We start from the raw sequence: 17,201 nt of genomic DNA on the forward strand, positions 1-17,201 counted from the left end.
TAAGTCATGGTTTAATTTTAGAGAAATTTGGTTGAGTTTCGGGTTAATTCGGGTTAAAACCCCGAGCATAGTCCAAGTTTTAAAACAAATTATATAATTTAATGCATGGGCTCGATTTTACGTCTAAGAAATGGCTAAAATTATGTTTTAAGGTGTTTTGATAAGTTTGGTTTACTTCGTATCGAAATTTTAAGGTCCAGGGGTAAAATGGTCAATTAGGGTTTTTCAGGGGCAAAATTGTCATTTTGCACGCAGGTCGAATTAGCAGTCCTGGCAGAGCCCTGATAATGGCAAATTCATGTTTAAAACGTATAAGTTAATTTTCAATATGAATTTTTATGAAAAAGCTGAAAAATATGTTGCATGCTTGGTTTTAAGAAAATGAATGTATGCATGAATTTTATAAATGGTGAACACGTTTGACATGTTTTTGAAGGAGGTGAGTTGGTTGTGACTAATATGAACAGGAACACAAACATATAAGGCCAAGGCTCAGGGATGTGTAAAACTTTCGCTGATGTCCATGTCACCAGGTACCGCGGTTATACGTAGATGGATCCATCGATTTAAAGTCGATATGAAAGCCACAACTATTTATCTGAGTTCAGTAGAGAAAAATGAACATGTATATGTTGATATGTTATGACATGATTTGATATGACTCGACACGTTTATGCTCATGCTTATGCTTTTAAGATTCATTAAACTTATTTTAATTACAGTATTTTTCATTGTCGCATGATATAAATATGTACTTGTTATATCGGTTCAGGTATGTTGAGTCTTTAGATTCACTAGGTGCGATCGATGCAGGTGAACAATTTGTTGATGAGGAGACTGGAGGTGCCGAGGACTGAGTGGATTGGAACTGGTGGTGCACTGGAAAACCCAAGGACCTTGCATTTTTCTGCATATTATGATTTTGTTGTCATGAGTTTAAACAATATTTTAAAAGTTTTTTCATATTTTATACGTTGATGATTTGGACAGATGTTGAGCTCATTTTAAACATTATACTAGGAGATTTGGTTGCATTTTAAGATTTTTTAATTGAAATTATTTTTAGTCGTGGGAAGGTAATTTATATTGCTTGTTCCAAAATTTTCATCGATGTATATGTAAGGCTGGTTTTAGTCATGTCCTTATTTAAATTTTTTCTCTAGTAGTATTTTTGGCAGTAGACGTTTCAGTTGATATCAGAGCAAGGTTTATTGTAGAGGGTTGTGCCACTGCCAGCTTCAGAAGCTCAGTCGTCAAGCCTCAAGTTTGTAAGTTTTCATGTTTTAAATGTTTTGAAAGTTTAATGCTACCACCTGCATGATTACACGATATATTTTCTACAGTACATGTTTAGCTGTTTATTTGTTTTGGAGATTAAATATTTGAAAGCTAGATTGAATTTCATGATGAGCTACGTTTAGAATTTGTACTGTATTCAGATATTATGCCTCTCAGAAGAACTCCCAATACAGACATGCAGGATGATAATCCTGGAGGTGACAGAGGTCTTCCCCCACCACCGTCAGTTGATCCTTGTGAAGGCCCTCGAACTCCTTCCAAGTGAGAGAAGCCAGATCCACCCCATGTGCTGCTCCCTCTCAGCATAGAGATGCATCATCTCTCAACATATATGTAGCACATCTGACTCAGTCCCCATCTCTCATGTCTAAATACTAGAAGTGCAGTTCCAGTGACCGAATCCAAACCTCTGCCACAAACGGGTCAGTAGTGCTCCCAAACTCCTTCGGGTTGAGCAGACTGAACTGCTCATAAATTTCAACCTGGGTCGCGGAGCCTGCTGAGCCTACTCCATCAGTCGCGCAATACCCTCTAGAACACGGGTAGCAGGATTGTAACGCCCCAGATTCGACGACTGTCCTCACTGTATCAAGACGAGTCTTTCCAGCGTGCTTATGTCCTCACTCACACGCACCCTGGGAAACTTCCCAGGAGGTCACCCATCCCAAAATTGCCCCAAGTCAAGCACGCTTAACTTTGGAGTTCTTATGTGATGAGCTACCGAAAAGAAGATGCACCTTCGTGATATGAGTAGTACAAATCAAATCTTTTAAGCCCTCTTCAACTGTACAGTCCATTACATTGAACAGTCTCGGAATCCCTCTCATTCCCGTGTGGGTTCGGTTCATTCATGTTCCCTTCACCTAGAAGCCTGCCAGGAGCCGCTCATTGTCCGTGCAACTACTGATGGCACCGGCGATCACCCCCCGCCCTCTTCGGCCCCGGGCCTCACATGCCCACCAGCTTCCGCTTGGTTCGTCCCCGAACCACACCGTACTAAGAGAGGTCGGCTCTGATACCAACTGTGAAGGCCCTCGAACTCCTTGCTTGAAAATTTGCGGAAAATTAAAAATTTTCTTTTTAAAAGAACTTAAATGGCCTCATTCATAAAATCACTGGTGAATCAAGTTCAATATTTCAAAATATTGCAGCGGAAGAAAATCAAAGTTTGCCAAAAATCACAATTTAAAAATATCCAACAACTGATAAAATTGTTTGCGGAAAAACATAACAACTGCTGCACTGAGGTCCTCGGGTGCCACTACTGCCGACCCAAGCTGGCTCACTGGTCCCCGCCCTCGGCCCTGGCCTCATCAGTACCTACAACAATCAAGTCTAGTGAGCCTAAAGACTCAGCATGCATAAATCGCAGGTAACGAGTAAAAATCTGAATTTAAAATATGCATGAGATAAAATATCCTGTCCTGAGGCATACTGAAAATAATCTGTACTGAGCAATTATAATACGTGCATAACTGAACTGGAAGTCACTGTAAAAATATTTGCTCCTTGGAGCCTGTACTGAAATAACTGATAAAATTTTCTGTTGAGATTATGTTTTACGCCTGTGGCCACTGCACTAAGCTGAACTGATCGGTAACTGGCTACCGGGGAGGCTGAAACTGAACTGAGCTGGCCGGTCACTGGCGACCGGGTGGTACCATACTGAACTGATCGGTCACTGGCGACCGTATAAAATAACACTCCCACATAGTGAATGAACCACAAGCCATATCGCATAAATCTCAAAAATAATCATTTTCTATTTAATGCACGTAAAATAATTAACTGGCATAATGAAAATTCCTGTAATTTTATCAACTGGATTGGATTGGATCGTTCCCAGGCTCGCTGCAACCTAACTGTGCCATGAAAAATATGCAATAGCTTAAACATGACCAACTATGCAATTTACGTTCAAAAGATGCGACTATGACGCCTAATGACTTCGCATTTAATCATGACTCCGAGCCAACCTGAACCGACACTGAACCGACGTATAGTCATGATTAAAATACGCTGAAAAATCATAAAATAATGTTCCTAAAATGATAGGGTCGAAATCTAGGTGAAATGGAGGCCAAAACACGAAACGCTCTTTCGAGAGTCAATTTGGCACATTGCACCGTAAATTCTCGTACGACCTCAAAAATGATCCAAATGACAAACGGTCAAAAACATGACCTTCCTAACTCAATGAGGCACTGTCCAGTCCAAGGCCATGGACTAAAAGCCAACCAAGAACTCAAACGATGCTTCTGAACAGCAGCATACTTGCTGTCAAAAAAATACAGCAGCTGCGCACTACAAGACTTGCATTGGTTTCGAGACTATCGGCCATTAGGGGCGTGAACCACCGACCAGAGACTCTTACCAACATCCCAAGGAATGATTTGAACCATGGCTAAGGGCCCTAGGCCAGCCACAATCCGCATCACACCAAATCTTAACCGAAGGGTCCAACCGAGAGCAACGTGCATGCGTGTGTAGTGTTTATGCTATGATCGATGTCTTGCGTCGTTCCAGTGGCCATTTGATTGACCATGGCACGATCTAGACATCTAGGAGCATGATATGAACCGTGGCTAAGGGCCATAGGCCAACCAAGATCCACACCAAGCCACAAAAGAAACGAACCATATGCTGAAAAATGGAAGGGCCGAATGGGGAAAGGGGCTGTTCTTGTTGATTATTTAAAAACCGATGAGCCATGGACCAAGCCACCAAAAGGGCGACTTAGTCACGTCTTAGACATGCTAGGGAAGTGATCCAACCATGGCTAAAGGCCCTTGGGGCAGCCAAGATCAGATCCACAACCCTTGACACAAAACTGAAATTTCGAATCACATTTCTGCACTTATGGGGAACTTGCTGTCATTTCGGTTTTCCAGCAAGTATGGGGCTGGTTTGAATGGACCAACATGGTCCTAATGCATCCTACTACATGTATACAAGCCGCCTTGGGAGCCTGGAGTCGATCCAATACCTGAAACCATCAAAACTCAGAAAAACGTGAAGCTTGTCAAGGGAAGTCGAAAATTCTGCATGTGTGCTCCAAAATATTTTGACATGGATCTCGATTTTTACTTGCTAAAACATGATCATGTACTGAAAAATAAATGATAATATGACTTGATTGAGGTTTGAAAGAAATCTAGACATGCCTGGTTTCGTTTCGAAAGAAAACGAAAAGAAGAGACGAGACGGCGCGGAGGAGACGGAGTGGCTTGCTTCTCTACCTTTCTTGGCTCTCGATTTTTCTCCCTTTCTCCCTAGCTGCTATCCACGTTTTTTCTACTGAAAAGGGGTCTTATTTTCGGTGGAGGTGGAGGGGGGAGTGATGGTTATGAAGGTGAGGAGAAGGGTGCACAAAAATAGGATCATATCAAGACCAAGTCTTCATGCATTTGAATTTTGAATTTTGAATTGCTATCAAATGATTTCTTGGGTGGTTCTAGACTATAGTGGCCGATTTTATCATGCCAAACAAGGGTTAGGATAGTGGTCTAGTATTAATTAATTAAGGTGGAAAAATAGCTAAAAGAATTAGCATGCTAATCAACCAAGAATGGGTCAAAGGTGAGTTGGCAAGTCCTAGTTAAGTTCATTTAAGTTAAAAAGAAGTTTAAGGAATTATTTAAGTTAGTTGAGGATTTTAATTTAAATTATTGGAGGTGATTAAGAAATGAGCTCATTTAAGTTACTTAATTAAGGGGTTAGTTCACTAAATTAATTAAAGGATTAGTAAGGCTTTTAAGGGTTATTAAATTACTAGATAATCAATTTTCCCCCTACCATTTATCATGCATTTTCGGCCACACCCCTAGAAGAACAAACTAGGACTTGCCAACTCACCTTTGACCCATTCTTGGTTGATTAGCATGCTAATTCTTTTAGCTATTTTTCCACCTTAATTAATTAATACTAGACCACTATCCTAACCCTTGTTTAGCATGATAAAATCGGCCACTATAGTCTAGAACCACCCAAGAAATCATTTGATAGCAATTCAAAATTCAAAAATCAAATGCATGAAGACTTGGTCTTGATATGATCCTATTTTTGTGCACCCTTCTCCTCACCTTCATAACCATCACTCCCCCCTCCACCTCCACCGAAAATAAGACCCCTTTTCAGTAGAAAAAACGTGGATAGCAGCTAGGGAGAAAGGGAGAAAAATCGAGAGCCAAGAAAGGTAGAGAAGCAAGCCACTCCGTCTCCTCCGCGCCGTCTCGTCTCTTCTTTTCGTTTTCTTTCGAAACGAAACCAGGCATGTCTAGATTTCTTTCAAACCTCAATCAAGTCATATTATCATTTATTTTTCAGTACATGATCATGTTTTAGCAAGTAAAAATCGAGATCCATGTCAAAATATTTTGGAGCACACATGCAGAATTTTCGACTTCCCTTGACAAGCTTCACGTTTTTCTGAGTTTTGATGGTTTCAGGTATTGGATCGACTCCAGGCTCCCAAGGCGGCTTGTATACATGTAGTAGGATGCATTAGGACCATGTTGGTCCATTCAAACCAGCCCCATACTTGCTGGAAAACCGAAATGACAGCAAGTTCCCCATAAGTGCAGAAATGTGATTCGAAATTTCAGTTTTGTGTCAAGGGTTGTGGATCTGATCTTGGCTGCCCCAAGGGCCTTTAGCCATGGTTGGATCACTTCCCTAGCATGTCTAAGACGTGACTAAGTCGCCCTTTTGGTGGCTTGGTCCATGGCTCATCGGTTTTTAAATAATCAACAAGAACAGCCCCTTTCCCCATTCGGCCCTTCCATTTTTCAGCATATGGTTCGTTTCTTTTGTGGCTTGGTGTGGATCTTGGTTGGCCTATGGCCCTTAGCCACGGTTCATATCATGCTCCTAGATGTCTAGATCGTGCCATGGTCAATCAAATGGCCACTGGAACGACGCAAGACATCGATCATAGCATAAACACTACACACGCATGCACGTTGCTCTCGGTTGGACCCTTCGGTTAAGATTTGGTGTGATGCGGATTGTGGCTGGCCTAGGGCCCTTAGCCATGGTTCAAATCATTCCTTGGGATGTTGGTAAGAGTCTCTGGTCGGTGGTTCACGCCCCTAATGGCCGATAGTCTCGAAACCAATGCAAGTCTTGTAGTGCGCAGCTGCTGTATTTTTTTGACAGCAAGTATGCTGCTGTTCAGAAGCATCGTTTGAGTTCTTGGTTGGCTTTTAGTCCATGGCCTTGGACTGGACAGTGCCTCATTGAGTTAGGAAGGACATGTTTTTGACCGTTCGTCATTTGGATCATTTTTGAGGTCGTACGAGAATTTACGGTGCAATGTGCCAAATTGACTCTCGAAAGAGCGTTTCGTGTTTTGGCCTCCATTTCACCTAGATTTCTACCCTATCATTTTAGGAACATTATTTTATGATTTTTCAGTGTATTTTAATCATGACTATACGTCGGTTCAGTGTCGGTTCAGGTTGGCTCGGAGTCATGATTAAATGCGAAGTCATTAGGCGTCATAGTCGCATCTTTTGAACGTAAATTGCATAGTTGGTCATGTTTAAGCTATTGCATATTTTTCATGGCACAGTTAGGTTGCAGCGAGCCTGGGAACGATCCAATCCAATCCAGTTGGTAAAATTACAGGAATTTTCATTATGCCAGTTAATTATTTTACGTGCATTAAATAGAAAATGATTATTTTTGAGATTTATGCGATATGGCTTGTGGTTCATTCACTATGTGGGAGTGTTATTTTATACGGTCGCCAGTGACCGATCAGTTCAGTATGGTACCACCCGGTCGCCAGTGACCGGCCAGCTCAGTTCAGTTTCAGCCTCCCCGGTAGCCAGTTACCGATCAGTTCAGCTTAGTGCAGTGGCCACAGGCGTAAAACATAATCTCAACAGAAAATTTTATCAGTTATTTCAGTACAGGCTCCAAGGAGCAAATATTTTTACAGTGACTTCCAGTTCAGTTATGCACGTATTATAATTGCTCAGTACAGATTATTTTCAGTATGCCTCAGGACAGGATATTTTATCTCATGCATATTTTAAATTCAGATTTTTACTCGTTACCTGCGATTTATGCATGCTGAGTCTTTAGGCTCACTAGACTTGATTGTTGTAGGTACTGATGAGGCCAGGGCCGAGGGCGGGGACCAGTGAGCCAGCTTGGGTCGGCAGTAGTGGCACCCGAGGACCTCAGTGCAGCAGTTGTTATGTTTTTCCGCAAACAATTTTATCAGTTGTTGGATATTTTTAAATTGTGATTTTTGGCAAACTTTGATTTTCTTCCGCTGCAATATTTTGAAATATTGAACTTGATTCACCAGTGATTTTATGAATGAGGCCATTTAAGTTCTTTTAAAAAGAAAATTTTTAATTTTCCGCAAATTTTCAAGCAAGGAGTTCGAGGGCCTTCACAGTTGGTATCAGAGCCGACCTCTCTTAGTACGGTGTGGTTCGGGGACGAACCAAGCGGAAGCTGGTGGGCATGTGAGGCCCGGGGCCGAAGAGGGCGGGGGGTGATCGCCGGTGCCATCAGTAGTTGCACGGACAATGAGCGGCTCCTGGCAGGCTTCTAGGTGAAGGGAACATGAATGAACCGAACCCACACGGGAATGAGAGGGATTCCGAGACTGTTCAATGTAATGGACTGTACAGTTGAAGAGGGCTTAAAAGATTTGATTTGTACTACTCATATCACGAAGGTGCATCTTCTTTTCGGTAGCTCATCACATAAGAACTCCAAAGTTAAGCGTGCTTGACTTGGGGCAATTTTGGGATGGGTGACCTCCTGGGAAGTTTCCCAGGGTGCGTGTGAGTGAGGACATAAGCACGCTGGAAAGACTCGTCTTGATACAGTGAGGACAGTCGTCGAATCTGGGGCGTTACAATCCTGCTACCCGTGTTCTAGAGGGTATTGCGCGACTGATGGAGTAGGCTCAGCAGGCTCCGCGACCCAGGTTGAAATTTATGAGCAGTTCAGTCTGCTCAACCCGAAGGAGTTTGGGAGCACTACTGACCCGTTTGTGGCAGAGGTTTGGATTCGGTCACTGGAACTGCACTTCTAGTATTTAGACATGAGAGATGGGGACTGAGTCAGATGTGCTACATATATGTTGAGAGATGATGCATCTCTATGCTGAGAGGGAGAAGCACATGGGGTGGATCTGGCTTCTCTCACTTGGAATCAGTTCAAGGACATCTTCTACAACAAATATTTCCGACTGACGTCAGGGGACGCCTGACACAAGAGTTCATGAGTCTCCGGACACGGGGACTTGTCTGTTGTTGAGTTTATCAGGAGGTTTGATCGGGGCTGTCACTTTGTTCCCCTTATTGCGAGAGATACAGTTAAGAAGCTGAGGCACTCATGGATGGCCTCAAACCCACCATTCATCCGGATGTCATGTTGATGATGCCGGCTACTTAAGATGCTGCCACTGCTTGTGCTTTTCAGGCAGAGCAGGCCCTGAGGGCTATAGATGTGGAGATGCAGCGGAAGAGGCATTAGGCTCAGTAGAGTTCACAGCCTCAGAAGAAGCAGTTTACAGGGCCACCTAAGAATCAGGGACAACAGAAGCCCCGAGGGCAGTTCAAGAAACTGGGGCAGCAGAGGCTATCACAGGCTCCAGGTGCCCCCAAGCCAGAAGAGAGAACAACCTTGCAAGAAATGAAATCGGTTCCATTTCGGTAAGTGCATGTGGGGGATATTCAAGTGCTTTATCTGCAAGGAGGAGGACCACAAAGATGCAGACTGCTCGAGGAAAAAGGACCCTACTACTGGAAAAGCCTATGTCATGCATGTCGAGTAGGCGGAGGCAGAGCCAGACTTGACACTGATCACTTGTAACATTCTTGTTTAAAAACCTTTATGTTGCTTTGATTGCATGGGATATTAATTTTTTTGATTGTTGGAATTACTTTTAGGATCGAGAACTTAGAATAAAATAGGTGGCATGTTCTAATTAGTTGGATTTAAGGGTTGAATGGGTTTACTTTAAGAATTTTAAGGAGTAAATTGAAATGAGCGAAAAATTCAAGGACTATTTTGAAAATTCGGTAACTAAAGGGCCAAATTTAGTTTTTTTCGAAAAATTTAGGACCATTGGGAAAAAAGACAAAAATTTTTAGGGGCTCAAGTGCTAATTTTCGAAAATTTAGATTGGGAGATGTGCAAATTCGGGAACTTTTAAGGGTTAATTAGATAATTATCAAGAATTATGGGTTTTTATTGACGTAATTTCTTTAATTATTAGGCTTGAAAGAATTTGATGGTATACTTTGTCGTAGGAAGTATAATTATTTCAAGTGTAGCCACTTATGCACTTCTAGATTCAGGAGTTACACATTCATTTATATCCAAGACTTTTGTCAAGCGACTGAGGATCGTACAAGAAGCCATGAATTTAGGTTTTAGAGTTTCGATTCCTTCTGGTGATCAGATGTTTACCTCGAGGATAGTGAAGAACTTGGAGCTTCAATTGCAGAAGGATGTTGTTCAGGCAGATCTGATTGTGCTACCAATGCATGAGTTTGAAATCATTCTGGGTATAGACTAACTTTTGACGAATGGAGCTTCGATAGATTTCCGGCAAAGGTCAGTTTCTGTGCGACCGCCCAACGGGAAATCCTTTGTTTTCGAGGCAGCAAGGAACAAACAAATGCCATACATCATTTCCTGCATTTGTGCGAGGAAATTTATGAAGAGAGCCTGCCAAGCATTCCTAGCGAGTATTGTGTCAGTGTCTGAGCCAGTCTAAGACTGGAGGATTTCAAGATTACCAAATATTTTCTCAGTGTCTTTCGTGAAGATGTTTCTAGCATTCCACCAGACAAAGATGGTTTTTTCTATTGAGATAATACCGGGTACAGTGCCGATTTCTAAGGCACCATATCTTCTAGCACCTGCAGAGATGAAAGAATTGAAGATCAGATTCAGGATTTGCTGGAAAAAGATTTCATTCGGTCGAGTTTTTCTCCATGGGGCACGTCGGTATTTTGTGATGTAGAAAGACAGCAGCATGAGACTCTGCATCGATTACAGAGAACTGAACAGAGTCATAGTCAAGAACAAGTACCCTCTGCCCAGGATCGAACACCTATTTGTTCACCTTCAGGGAGTATCAATGTTTTCAAAGATAGATATTCGATTAGGATATCACTAGCTGAAGGTGAGAGAGTATGATGTCACAAGACGGATTTCAGGATGCGTTATGGGCATTATGAGTTTATGGTGATGCCCTTCGGACTGACTAACGCATCAGCAATCTTCATGGATCTCATGAATCGCATATTTCATCCGTATTTGGATCGGTTCATCATAGTCTTCATAGATCAAATTCTGATCTATTCAAAGAGCAGAAAGGAACACCTCAGCACTTGAGGACCACGCTACAGACTTTGAAGGACAGACAGTTGTATGCCAAGTTCAGCAAGTGTGAGTTCTAGCTAGACAGAGTGACGTTATTTGGCCACATCATTTCCCAAGATGGAGTCAAGGTGGATCTCAGCAAAGTTGAGGCATTAAGAGAACGACCAGTGCCTAAGAGTGTGACAGAGATCCGTAGTTTCTTGGGATTAGCTGGGTCCTACAGAAAGTTTATTCAGGGCTTTTCTTCTATTGCGGTGCCCATAACCGCCTTGATGAAGAAGAATACGAAATTCATTTGGGTATCAGAGTGCTAGGAAAGTTTTGAAAAGCTAAAGCGAGCATTGACTTCAGCGCCAGTTCTAGCAATGCCATCAGTGAAAGGCAAGTATGTGCTATATACAGATGTTTCGAAGCTAGGTTCGGGCGCAGTTCTGATGCAGCATGACAGAATGATAGCATATGCGTCCAGACTGCTGAAGGTTGAGAAGAATTATCCGACTCATGACCTCGAGCTAGCAGCAGTAGTATTCGCCTTGAAGATTCGAAGACACAATCTGTATGGGGATAAGTGCAAGATTTTCACATATCACAAAAGTTTGAAGTACTTCTTCACACAGAAAGAGCTGAATATGAGACAGAGGAGATGGTTAGAGCTAGTGAAGGACTACGACTGCGACATTAGCTACCATCCGCGTAAGGCTTATATGGTAACCGACGCAATGAGTAGGAAGACTGCAGTGATCGCTCAGCTTTTTGTATAGAGACCGTTGCAGGCAGAGATTCGGAGATTTGGTTTGCAGTTTATGCCAAGGGCGATACTCCTAATCTTTCTGTAGAGCCCAAAAATTTGTACACGTAAAACCCATTCATTTATTTAAATTGTTGTTAATTATTTAAGTTTATAATGATTTTAGCGGTGCATGATTTACGAATTTGAATTATTTTAAATTATTTATGTTCATGTGATGCAGGTTAAAACACTTTCTTGAGTTTCATGTTTCAGGCGATTATTCGATGCGGGATCGAGGAATTCAAACCGGTGACGATTTGACGATTTTAAAATGTCGTATTTTATATTAAGTTAGGATTCATTTTAAAAGCCTAATTTAATTATTAGGTGATTTTATGATTTTAAACTTTTGAAGATGTGTCACTTGTGCATTTTATTTTAAATTAAGGGATTTTATTAAGGTTAGTGTGGATTAACATTCTCATTAACATTTTTAATTATTAATTAAGCACTTTTCCCCTAATTAACCTCTAATTACACGCACACACCCACAATTACACACACACTCTTTGGCTATTGCACACACACACATTTCATTGCATCTTCATTCATTTGGTTGAAAGGAAAAACTTAGGGTTCTAAGAGTTTATAGCAGCAGCCCCTTCCTTTGCAATTTTCGTCCACTTTTCTTCAAGAAAATTGTGCCAGGTTCATCTCGGATCAACCCTCGCATCCTTCTCGCTTCGGTATCACCGTTTTGGTAGTTTTAAAGATCAAGGCATGTATATTCTTTTGTTTTTTCATCTATATCATCATAGTATATGTTTTGATGTTTATTATGCGTGAAAATCTATGTATGTTGTGCAAAAGTTTGAGAAAAAAACGTTTGAAATGATTTTTAGATAAAAAAATTTTAGATCTCAAAACGTGTCTGCTGTCATTTCGATTGCTGTGAATATTTGGTTGATTTTTTTGGAAAAACTCGCGACATATAAAACGAAGAAAGTTTTGTCACCTTCGATTTGACAGTAAATTCTAAATTTTTGGATAAGAAATGAGTGAGTTATGATTGTTTTTGTGGGACTGGTCAAACTGCGATTTTCTGAAAATATGTTCTTGACGTGTTCTTGAAGTTTATTTGTTGCAAATTTGTTGGGAACCATTGGGTGATCCCAGCAACGTTTAAGTATTATGAGTATGATGTTGGGATTATTTTTGGTGCTTCGTTTTGTGTCCATAGGCACTTGAATGCATTAGAAGTCTTAGGAAGTGTTTTGGTGTCAAAATGTCGTGTTTATGGGTTGTGCTGCATCGTTGTTATGCGTCGTTGTTTTGAGGCGTCGTATGAGTTTGAATCATTGCCATAGCGTCTGAAGGACCTTTTGCTGGTGCCTTTGAAAGGCATTTCAAATAAGATATTCTCCAAAGAGCTGCAATTGCTCGTATTATAAGAATGTTAACACCGATGAATTAAATCGAGTTTGGTTAAAAACCAAGCTGAAGAAACTCGAAGTAATCAAAAGACTGTTAAATTAGAAAACTTTTTAACTTATGTAAACTAAATAACAAAAGAAGCAAAGGATCAGTTGTCGCATATATCAGTTCACTCATGACAAGAACTGAACTGACAGATGCTCTAACTGATCAAGGCAGTTTGAAAACAACAGTTAATAAGTTAAATACACAAGATATGTTTATGGATGTTCGGAGACTTCAACTGCTCCTACGTCACCCCTTCTACCACCTCCCGTAGGATCCACTAGAAGACTTTGATTTATACAACTACTGGTACAAACCCACCCAGCTTAGGACTTACCCACTGCCTAACTAAACTCCTAGTCTAGACTGAAGACAGCACCTTCCAGCCAATACGTCTTTAACGTCTATGTGAGAAATACTATACACACAAGTTTAACGTCTTTGTGCAAGACTGTATTTGAGTGGCGGTGGAGTGTGTTCGTGTGTGAGAACTGAACAAGGATGTTCTCACACACTGAGGAAAATAATCTTCTAAACTAAGCTGATATGACTGAGAATAGTTCCCTCTAGGCTGAATGCTTCTTGAAAGCAGATAGGCAAATAAGCGTGCCCTTTCTTTTTCCACACTCTCTCTGGTTCTATTTTGTTCTCACATGTTTTCATCTCCACTGATCTTCTCTATATATAAGCGTGAAATTGATCGTATAGTGAGACTCAATTATTGTATCCGTTGCATCTTGAATTCATTCATTGGACTCTGCCTCTTGACTTTTCGACTGCCCTTCTGAAAAGTGTGTCTTTTTAATACTCTGATGCAACGTTCATTATTGTCCTTTGACTGGACAATTGCTTTGTAACTTTGTGTATAGCTGGAATCCATTGAAAGAGTTTGTCTTGATCTACAACTGAAGAATTCTAACTGATGCTCCAAACTAGTCAGCTGAACTGATATTCAGTTGGGCTAGCGAAATCAGTTGACTCGTCAGTTGAACTGATTTCGCTTTTGTTCAGTTGAACTGGTCAGCTGGGCTCTTCATCAGTTGAACACTCCTTCGGCTAGCCAGGCTTCTGAGGTTCTCCTGCTGAACCACCTATCATCTGGACAATCAGCTGAACTGCTCCTATGACATATCAGTTTGTGCGATTAGTTGGGTCTTCAGTTTGCGATTCAGGCACCTCGTAACTGATCCTAGCTTCTGTACACTAAGGTAAAACATTAGTAACAAAAAATAACAAGTTTTGTTAACATAAAAATTTAGATTGCGAACTTGAAAAGTTCCAATAATCTCCCCCTTTTTGATGATTACAAAACATGAGTAGTTAAGAACAATATATTCAGTTCAAATGTTAGTCCATTTAAACATTATTAAAAGCTCTCCTCAAGAACTGAATTAAAGACGGTTTTGAAAAACAATTTAAGGATTGAGGGTAAAAGAAAAACTCCCCCTCAAAGACTGAATCGAAAACCTCTTTGAAAAACAGAGTTAAGAGAACACCTTCAGTTGAGGAAAAGAAAGCTCCTCCTTAACAACTGAATTTTTTTAAAAAAATGATAGAAAAATAATTTTTCAGTTTGAGAGTACATGAAAAACTCCCCCTAAAAAACTGAATAAAAGCCCGTATTTGAGAAGTAATTATCTAAGCATTCGTTCAGAGGTTATAATCATTCAAGCAACGGAGACAAAAAAACTGGAAATATCCATTCAGTCACAACGAAACAGAGCTGGATAATCAAGATGTTTATATTAAATCAAATAAAATTTCCTTGTATTTTTACATTTGAGTACATAAAATAGTTGAAAGGAAAATTGCTACAATAATAGCGTATTTTAAACAACATCAGATATCAGTCGGTTTATGTGTGACAGAACTGGATATACCAACAATTGGTTGTCTTGACTGCTTGAAATGCTGCACAGAAATCTCTTTGCTAGCTAACTGGTCGAGCAGACTCAAACTAGGCTCAAGCGGAATACATCTGGTGATTTAATCAACCAAAATCCCAGCATGGATGAGTTTCGTCTGAAGAACAGTTGACCTGGAAGGCTTGCAACTGAAATTTTGATCATCGAACAATTTAGCCGTGCATCTTGACAGATGAAGCTCAGGACCCTGCAGGCTGATTAAAGACCCAAAGCTAGGAGTCGAGAGAAGTGGCGACCATGTTAGTCGCAGAGCCAATCCTCTCAGCCCTTCGCAATGAGTGATAGATAAACATTTTCAAATAGTTTTGAAAATAGTATGAAATAATTTTAAATAGATTTTAACACTATTTTAAAGAAACATATTTTAAAACACAGTTTTCTTCAAATGTTCTTCTTAGAACAGCTAGTTCTGATACCAATTGAAGGATCGTTTGCTGGTGCCTTTGAAGGCATTTCAAACAAGATATTCTCCAATAAGATGCAATAGCTCGTGTTCTAAGAATGTTAAAACCGTGAATTAAATAGAGTTTGGTTAAAAACCAAGCGGAAGAAACTCGAAGTAATTCTTCGTAAAGAAGATTGTTAAATTAGAAAATATTTTAACTTATGTAAACTGAATAACTGAAAAGCAGGGGATCAATTGTCGCATATATCAGTTCAGTTATGGCAAGAACTGAACTGACAGATGCTCTAACTGATCAAGTCAGTTTGAAAACAACAATTAATCAGTTAAATACATAAGATATGTTTATGGATGTTCGGAGACTTCAACTGCTCCTACGTCATCCCTTCTACCACATCGGGTAGGATCCACTAGAAGAGTTTGATTTATACAACTACTTGTACAAATCCACCCAGCTTAGGACATACCTACTGCCTAACTGAACTCGTAGTCTAGACTGAAGGCAGCACCTTCAAGCCAACACCTCTTTAACGTCTATGTGAGAAAGAATACATACACAAGTTTAACGTCTTTATGCAAGACTGTATTTGAGTGGTGGTGAGTGTGTTCGTGTGTGAGAACTGAACAAGGATGTTCTCACATACTGAGATAAATAAGCTTCTAAACTAAGCTGATATGACTGAGAATAGTTCCCTCTAGGCTGAATGCTTCTTGAAAACAGATAGACAAATAAGCGTGCCTTTTTTTCAACACTCTCTCTGGTTGTATTTTGTTCTCACTTGTTTTTGTCTCCACTGATCTTCTCTGATCGCACAATGAGACTCAATTATTGTATCTATTGCATCTTGAATTCGTTCCTTGGACTCTCTGTCTTGACTTTTCGACTGCCCTTATGAAACGTTTGTCTTTAGATCTGATGCAGCTTCGTTATCGTCCTTTGACTGGACAATTGTTTTGTACCTTTGTGTATAGCTGGAATCCATTGAATGAGTTTGTCTTAATCTACAACTGAAGGATTCTAAATGAAGCTCCAAACTAGTGAGCTGAACTGATCTTCAGTTGGGCTAGCGAAATCATTTGACTCGTCAGTTGAACTGATTTCGCTTTTTTCAGTTGAACTGCTCAGCTAGTATCTTCATCAGTTGAACACTCATTCGGCTGGCCAGACTTCTGAGGTTCTCCTGCTGAACCACCTATCAGCTGGACAATCAGCTGAACTGCTCATATGACATATCAGTTTGTGCGATCTGTCGGGTCTTCAATTTGCGATTCAGACACCTCGTAACTGATCCTAGCTTCTGCACACTAAGGTAAAACATTGGTAACACAAAATAACAAGTTTTGTTAACATAAAAATTAAGATTGCGAACTTGAAAAGTTCCAACAGCGTCCCAGGATGAGTCTTGTTGCATCGGTTCGAGTCGGTTGGGCGTGGCATAGAACTTTCATGAAAATTACGTTTATTGTGTTGGGTGTGCGCAGGATTAGCGCCGGAGCGCTCTGCAGGAGCGCCGCAGCGCCTGTCCTGGGCAGCACTAGCACCTGTTGCATCGGTATGAGTCGGTTGGGTGTGGCATAGAAATTTCATCAAAATTATGTTTATTGTGTTTGGTGTGCGTAGGAGCGCTCTGCAGGAGGGCCGCAGCTCTTGACCTGCACAGCACTAGCGCCGCGGCGCTAGTGCTGCCCAGGACGGGCGCTGCGGCGCTCCTGCAGAACGTTGCGGTGCTAATCCTGCGCACACCCAACACAATAAAGGTAATTTTGATTAAATTTATATTCCACGGTGGCACCGCAGCGTTAGAGCTGTAGCCTTGTCAGCACCGCGGCGCTAGAGCCTAGCGCCCAGTGCCGTACTGTCCAGCGCCTAGGCACTTGTCCACGACTTTTTAAACCACTATTTTGGTCCATGTCTTTCATGTTTGGGGAAACATTCACACTTCATATAGAGATTTGTTTCGGGGTTCGATGTCATGGGTTAGTATGAGTATTAAAAGAGGTC

At 41.0% G+C, this 17,201-nt stretch overlaps 1 pseudogene; it reads left to right on the top strand.

Annotated features, from left to right (window-relative positions):
• Positions 1–1,474: 1,474 nt before the first annotated feature.
• The window catches only part of LOC142550601 (uncharacterized), a 64,863-nt pseudogene continuing 49,136 nt past the window's right edge, over positions 1,475–17,201 (top strand).

Source organism: Primulina tabacum, chromosome 7 (genome assembly GCF_025594145.1).
Source record: "Primulina tabacum isolate GXHZ01 chromosome 7, ASM2559414v2, whole genome shotgun sequence".
Taxonomy (NCBI): domain Eukaryota; kingdom Viridiplantae; phylum Streptophyta; class Magnoliopsida; order Lamiales; family Gesneriaceae; genus Primulina; species Primulina tabacum.